The sequence below is a fragment of the Lathamus discolor genome, chromosome 6, assembly GCF_037157495.1.
Source record: "Lathamus discolor isolate bLatDis1 chromosome 6, bLatDis1.hap1, whole genome shotgun sequence".
Lineage (NCBI taxonomy): Eukaryota > Metazoa > Chordata > Aves > Psittaciformes > Psittacidae > Lathamus > Lathamus discolor.
The window spans coordinates 59,524,796-59,533,039 of NC_088889.1; positions in this window are offsets into that span (position 1 = coordinate 59,524,796).

Sequence of the window (8,244 nt, forward strand, 5' to 3'; positions counted from 1 at the left end):
GAATGCAGTTCTGATTTATATAATCATAGAATCATTTAGGTTGGAAAACACCTTTAACATCATTGAGTCCAACTGTAAACCTAACACTGCCAAGTCCACCATTAAACCATGTCCCTAAGTGCCACATCTATGCGTCTTAAATACCTCCAGGAATGCTGACTCAACCACTTCCCTAGGCAGCCTGTTTCAATGCTTGACAACCCTTTCAAGTTGTTAAAACCAACATTTTTCCTAATATCCAATCCAAACATCCCCAGGCACAACTTGGGGCTATTTCATTTCATCCTATGACTTGCTATGTGGGAGAAGAGACCAATACCCACCTCTCTCTGTCCTCCTTTCAGGTAGTTGCAAAGAGTGATACTATCTCCCCTGAGCTTTCTCTACTCCAGACTAAACAACTCCAGTTCCCTCAGCTGTTTCTCCTCAGACTTGTTCTTGAGACCATTCACCGGCTTCTTTACCCTTCTTTGGACAAACTCCAGTATGTCAATGTCTTTCTTGTAGTGAGGGCCCCAGAACTGAACACAGTATTCAAGGTCCATGGCTTCACCAGTGTGAGTACAAGGGGACAATCCCTTCCCTAGTCCTGCTGGCCACACTATTTCTGATACAGGCCAGGATGCTGCTGGCTGCCTTGGCTGCCTGGGCACAAGCTGGCTTGTGTTCAGCAGCTGTCAATCAGCACCCCCAGGTCCTTTTCTGCCAAATGGCTTTCCAGCCACTCTTCTTCAAGTCTGGAATGTTGCATGGGGTTGTGACCCAGGTGCAGGACCGGGCACTGAGCCTTGTTGAACCTCATACCAATGGCCTTTGCCCAGCAGTCCATCCTGTTCTGATCCCTCTGCAGAGCCTTCCTACCTCAAGCAGACCAACACTCCCACCCAGCTTGGTATCCTCTGCCAACTTACTGAGGGTGCACTTGATCCCCTTGTCCAGATCATTGATAGATGCCAAACAGAACTGACACCAGTCCTGAGCCCTGGGGGACACCACTTGTGACCAGCTGCCAACTGAATTCAACTTCATTCACCACCACACTTAGGGCTTGACCATCTAGCCAGCTTTTTACCTAGCAAAGAGGTAGAGGGCAAACTTCTAGTTAACATTGTGCCCATAGCTACCAATATGCAGCCGTGAAGTACTAGTGTTAGGGACAGCATAATAAATGTTTTTCAATGGCAGTGGCTTGGTTTGTTCAAGAAACAGGCTTTCTCAAAGAATGAAGCTGCAGACCTGCTGAACAGGTGAATATCACTATGCATCTGGCAAGTTTTATATCACTCTTACCCACATTGACAATTCTGTACTCCTTGCTTAGGCTCATCTGCCTTTACTACAGGACACTATGTGCTGGTAAAGGACTTATTTCATCTCTCTTGAGACTTTTTGTGTGGAAAATAGAACAAATAAACTTTTCTTGCATGCTTATTTTATGTTTCTGCATTCAGTTACAGTATACACCTTAATTTAGAAACTCAATATTCATGAGACACCAGCTTTTAAAACAGGTTACTGCAGAACTGCAGTGTTGCAATAAAAGAATGGTAGCATTTATTCTACACTACAGTGTTTTTACTCAGCAAAGTATCAGAATCTCCTTGCTAAAGTAATGTCATGTTTTGGAGTTTGAGTAATGTTACTACAGTAAAACATGCATTAACAATCAGTTAGCTTACAAGTGAGTAATAACATAGAGATCCATTAGTATATTAACTCACTGGCAGCAATAAATAATTATTCATTACTACAATCTCTTCTTGACATTTCTGCTGCTGAAATTTTTAGTGGGACTACAAAATGTTCTCCGACATATTAGAAATCTGTTGATGGATGTTCAGTTGGTATAAAACTCTCAGAGCAAGCTACTCTTCTGGATTGCTGCCTAGTTAATTGGTGATTAATGAAAGCAACCAGTTTGTATATGACTTTGGAAGCCTGTGTTCTTGGCATTGTTGAGGTATGTAAATGTCTTTGTCAGATAAAACGTGACAGACAACACCTAAAATACAACTGCTTTATTCTGCTACCTGTCAGATCAAGGAAAAGGTCTGGATTCCTAAAGCTATGAATTTAATTGGAAGATGAGCTGGCAAATACTCTGTACTTAGTTCTTTCTGTGACATCCTCTCAAGGCATTTTGCATAATGAAGGGCAAAATTGGCAGATAAGACATATTGATGTCATTGTCCAAAAATACACTGCATTTTTAAATGAAGACCTGCAGGCTGTTTAAAGTAAACCTTTTTTAATAGCAAATGCTCCTTAAAAAAAAAAAAAAAAAAAAAATAAGAGAGAGAGAAAAGCAAATGACCTTATCAAGTGCCCTACTAGAGGAATGGCTGGATATCTGAAACTTCAGAAGAAAGTATTGGTCTAAAAATCCAATTACTAGGTGAAATCCTGGATAGTGATAAACGCTTGCAAAGTCCTCTGAAATTAATAGGAATTGTGGGTGCTTAACACTTCCTCAAATTTGACTCAGAGTCTGGAGGAGCAGCCTCTTTTAACTGTTGGTAATTAAATGGTTATTCTTGCAATGGAACTGCAAGCTGCACTAACCACATTGCTGCGATCATTACCTTGCAATTAATTCTTTAGGGCTTTCAGAAGTACCTCTTGAAGCTGACAGCTGCAGCCTGCAACATATCAAGGGCTTTATATAGCTACTTTAATGAAAACTCAGATGAGTGTAAGGTCAGTCTATCCACAGTATGTTCTAATTAGATTTCCACTTTTCTTTAAAAAGTAAATCACATCTGGCTCAAAGACAGAAGCTCATTGTGCCAGACGTGTAATAGAATAGGTGTGGCTTTGTACTTCTCATTTCTGAAAGATAATGACATGGAAAACTCATTCTCTTCTACTCTTTAGTAATCCTCCATCTGTTACTGTATTTGTGTGTGCTGCTGGATACAAAAGCTAATCACAAACCTTTGCATTAAAAGTTTTTTGTTAGCTCCGATGTCAACTTCAGCTTATGCAGACAAGGTTGTTGAAGAAGGAATGTTGCAAAGCAGTGCGCAACGTCACTCAACTGTATATGCAAGGCAAGATTATTAATACCACAGCATCCATGTAAAGTAGCTGCTACAAATTTCCAGGACATTTTAATAGCTTATTGTTCACTTTATTATGTTCTAGGTGAGTCCTCTAGTTCCTTGGAAAGCTGTCTTTACACTTAGAGCAGAATGTCAATATTTCTATCTCGTGGAATTTAATCTGAACTCAAGGAAGAATTTGCCTCAGTGGATTTCTGATATTCCTGTCTGAGATGAGCAATTTGGATGCAGTATTTTTATCACTTGTGAAACAGCATGTGTTCTAACCAACAAAAGGACAAAATCTACTTTTCTAATTTTGGAGGAGGGGGCGGAAGCATGGAGATTATATCTGGAGGTGATGCCACAGTTCTACTGATGGATCCTGGCATACCAAAGCAACAGCCAGGTGTGTTACCAGACTTTTCACTTGGTAACATATGCATGGCCAGACATCAGTATATGGGGGCAGAGTGAAAAAATATTGTGTTAATTCATGACTCCTTTTAGAGCCCATAATTTCAGAAGAGCAGAATTTCATTACCGTATTTTCAGCTCTCTTGAGTTGTTGGTGAGAAACAGCTCTGAATCATGAGAAAGCTAATTCTCAGTGGAGATCCATCCTCTGAGTATAGGAGGCCAAAGTGAGAAGTAGGGAAAATGCAAGGAATCCAATCATAACAGATGAAAAAAGTTCTGAAAAAAAAAATAAAATAACTAAAAGGAGGGACTAGAGGTTGCTTTAAGCTCAGTGGGGTAAGATTACTGTATTGCTTTTTGAGGCCAGCCAGTTGCAGAAACTATAATAGCAAAATACTAGTTTAATGACTTTTGTGAACAAGTGATACTCTGGAAGGCAGTGATCTTCTATTTTTTATTTCCCCTCTTACTTTGTGTGAACATACTTTCATTCAGGAGGCCTAATTGAAGAATTTGAATAGTTCCATTGAAAGTAATAAGGTTAGTCATGCTGGAAGCCAACCACATGCTTAAGTATCTTCCTAAACAGCTACCCCAGAATGTAGAACAATATTGGCTCAGGCTTCCTTGGGGGCCTTTTGTTTTGCAATACTACATCTAGTGTACAAAATAGGCACAGTAAATTACTGATCTGATATGTTTTTTCCCATGAATGTTGCATCATCAAAAAAATATCGTATTTTTTTCAGCTTTTTTGATTTTATTCAGTACAGTCATATCCTCCATTATCTTATCTATATTTTAAAAGAGATTACAAAGCTTGTAAGGGTGTTTTATAAGTAAATCATTAGTTATTTATAGGTAACAGTAAAAACTGGTGTAAGATACATATGCCTATCAGAATACAAAATATTTAAGTAAACTGAATATGTTCCTGTTCCTTAGTTGGGAAGGTACTTTACTCATCTCATACTAAGTTTTATATCCTGTGTTTTTCCTTCTAGAATATATGTGAGTATAATGCAAGGTGTCAGCATGGATAGATTTTATTCTATTGTGGAAGGCTCTATCCTTTCTCATTCATTAGCTCTGTACATGATCAAGGAGATTGTTCATTCTGCAAAGAACAGCTTCTTTGGAGAAGCTCCAAGAACCACCTGCGTTGATGTGAAACACATATGTGTTCCAGATGTAGGTAATGGAGAAAATCATCAGCCTTGGTGGGAGCTGGGTACTTTGACTGTAGCCATCCCGCTTCAAATCTTAGTTTTGTTTTTGTGAGCATATCCAGTACATCGTTATTCTAACTTTGTGACATGTGCCTTGATCTGTTTTCCTAATCTCAGATTAATGTTAATTTCATTTGTACAGTACTAACCATTTAATTAAGAGAACACTGTATTTGCATGTAAAGAATTCAGAGCTTAGGCCTGTGGTGAAAACTTCTATACACTAAAGTCTTGGTGTGTAGTCTTCTTTGTATGAGCACCTTCTTATTATAACGGCAGTGGTGTTTATGAACATTGTATGTTTGTTATGCTTTAAGCAGATACAGCACAGTTTTTGGTTTTTGCATATCTGCTAGATTGTCAAAAGAAAATGCATATTTGCTAAAGGACCAGTGAGGTGCATCACCTTCATTCTGTCTGAAGCCAATGAAGGGCGACTATTTCTAGGTAGCATTTTTAACCTGATGGCTTCTGAGTCCCAAACTGGGGGTAAAGAAAGGGCATAAGGTATTGAAAAATGATACCACACATAAAAAGTTGCCCCTCTGTTTCTGGCAACTTTTGTAGATAGGTATTTTCTGTCATAAAATCAATAGATTATTTAAAAGCTTGACTTGTAAAGAAGTAGTTGACCTGAAAACTGTGCAAACCATGCCTAAACTGTGCATTGCATATGCTTTTTAGATTAAGCTTGCATCTAAGTGAAAAAAAAAAGCTGGTAGCCAGTTTGGAATTTGCATTTTTGGCAGCTTCGTGCAAGAGTTACAGTTTTTGGTCTGGCCTGAGCCCTCCAGAGGAGGCAGACTGAAGACAGAGTCACAATTTGTGATTCATTTAATTTCATGACATTCATTTAGCCACAGGAAAATTTTTCTTACGGTTGTTGTGCTTCAGTGTTTATGAATCTCACAGCGAGAAACATACCTAAGCAACCTGCTGACCATATTAAGCATAGGATCTAAGTGACTTACAAGCAATGGATGAGCAATTCATTTTGAGTCAGGAGCTATGGTTTAGGAGAGAATTTAATCTGCAGCAAAGGTTTTAATGCAATCCTGAGAATATTCAGGATAAGTTTTGTTTCATTTGGCACTTTCAGAGGTCTCTTAGTGAAAGACTAATGTTCACAGTTCAGAAAGGTTGTTGATCACTGGTGAGAAGAGCCAGTGGAATAATTAAAGCATAAGAAAAAATGTATTAAAAAGGAAGAGTTCCAGGAGCTCAGTTTCTTAATCTATCAAATTTAAGGTGGAAGGGTGGTTGTGTAGTCATTATATGAGAAATATAATTTATATCTTCTCATAATGTATTACAAATATAATTTTCCTATGGAGCGATTTCTGATATCTGTCAGATGAAAATCAAAGCAAGTTATGATGTTTGCAGTTGACAAATTGGGAATCGGGGAATTAAATATTACTTAAACAAATGGACCCCCCTGTTTGCCAAGGAAGCCATGGATTATGCTTCACTGGACGCATCTTAAATCAAGAATATGTATTCCTGGAATGAGTTTTGACTTTCAACTTCATACCCCTGCTTTTTCAGTTTTTGTGTTTTCCTTGACAAGAAAGTAAGTGTTACATATTGGTTGCAGTTGTTTTGGATGTGGACTAGTAGCCTTTAATGCATGCTTGTTTTTCCCTTAGGACCTACTAGGATTTTAAAAGTCTATTTGTAGAAACAAAGAGATAAAACTTTCCCTTTTCCCATTTAGGAGCCAAATTGCGCATAGTTTTCTGTGTTCACTGAAGGTTATGTAGATGTTTGACAATTTTAATTTAAAGAGGGCTAAACTTTTGCATATTGTTTACAAATTAGGTTCTATAAAACATCCTGACTACATGGAAATGACAGTGATTGATGTGCAGTAACATACACACAATTTATACTGAGTGAATTGCTAATTACAGGATTGACATCTCATTTGCGATGACATGCCGCAGGTCTCTTGCAAAAAGAACTGGCAGTGTTGTCATGTTATTTCTCCATTTCCCTCAGCTTGTAGTTTGATTCCCTATAGTTAAAGTTCGACTAAAGATTCATTCTCATTTTGGAAAATCTCCTGCAATGTAAGAATAGCCTTAGGATGCCAAGTAAAATGGTCACCACTCCTCAAGAATTAAATCCCTCCTGATTCTTCCTTCTATCAAAGGAGATAAATTGTGCTATGCTGTTCTTACTTGATTTTATTAGTTACGCTAGCTTTCTTACCCTTTCTGCTTTATTTCCCTGGCATGCAGAAAAAGTAAATACTACTGTTAGAGAGGTAACTTACCCAGGAATCTGGCTTGAAAAGAAAGTACATTTAAAATGGTACATTTTATTAAGGGAACCCTTGTGTCTGGAAAATGTACAATAGTAAATTTCAGAAGCTATGTTTTGCAGTGGCCCTTAAAACAGTAGTTACATATATCAATTGCTGGGGTCCACAGAAACAGGCTGGCCAGATGCAGTTTCCCAGATGCAACACATCTGAGCATCTTCTGACCTAGTCACCTTGCTTGGCCACATGTATACAAGGAACAGTGTGGCTATTCAGTGCCTAGAGCAGTATTATTTGTTACAAGGTCAGTAAGGTTAGAAAGGATTTTAAAATAACTGCTGTGGTTTGGCATGTGTGTATCTGTGGTGTAGGCAGAGAACAGGGGACAGCAAGTTCAACAAGCAGAAACACAGAATGACTGCACTAACAGACAGTGGAGCCAGAAGCTGGTAAAAAAAGAGAAAAGAAAAAAAAAGTGACTCTATGGGGGGTTCCATGTGCTACAGAGCTGCTAGTATTTCTGACGCTGACTTACTGAATAAGGAAGCCAATGGGATGTAACCCCAGCAGTCCTGCGGGTTTTGCCTCAGGCTTTCTCAGAAACAGCGACCCTATTTGTGTAAGGAAAGAGCCTTTTGGCTTAGGTGATTTCAGAGGTGCATTCATACACACTTTACGATACGATTCGTTCAACCGATAAGGTAATTAATTTACAAGAGTGATGTATGAACTGTGCTCCTTTTGGCCTACAGAGAGGATCAGAAAGGGGCTCAGCCAAACTGAGCAGAGTCCAGAAATATCTAGGAGTAGGAAATATGAGGAGACCTAAGTAGAAGAACAGAGAAGGCTGAGTTATGCATGGATATCCTAAAGCAGAAACATTTCTTTACTTTCAGGAATAACGCAGTGTGTAGAGCAGACCCTTGCATTCCCTTAAGCATTCTCACATCTGCCCTGCCTGCAAGGAAGAAGATTCAAGCACAGCGTTTGATCACAAGGCCTGCAAAATTTAAACAGTTTATTGTTTGTGGGTTTTTCTGTTTGCTTTGGGTTTTGTTTGTTTGGTTTTGGGGTTGTTTTTTTTTTTTGTCTTTTTTTTTTGTTGTTGTTGTTTGTGGTGTTTTTTTTTTTTTCTTAAGATAGAGACAGCTGCATTATTATTTGCATGGTTTATCTGAGACATTTAATTTCAATGATACCTGTAAGTGTACACTATCCAGTGGAACTGACTTACAGATACAGTTCTGGCATTTTCTTCTTGGTTCTTGTAACATTACAAACAGTCGTG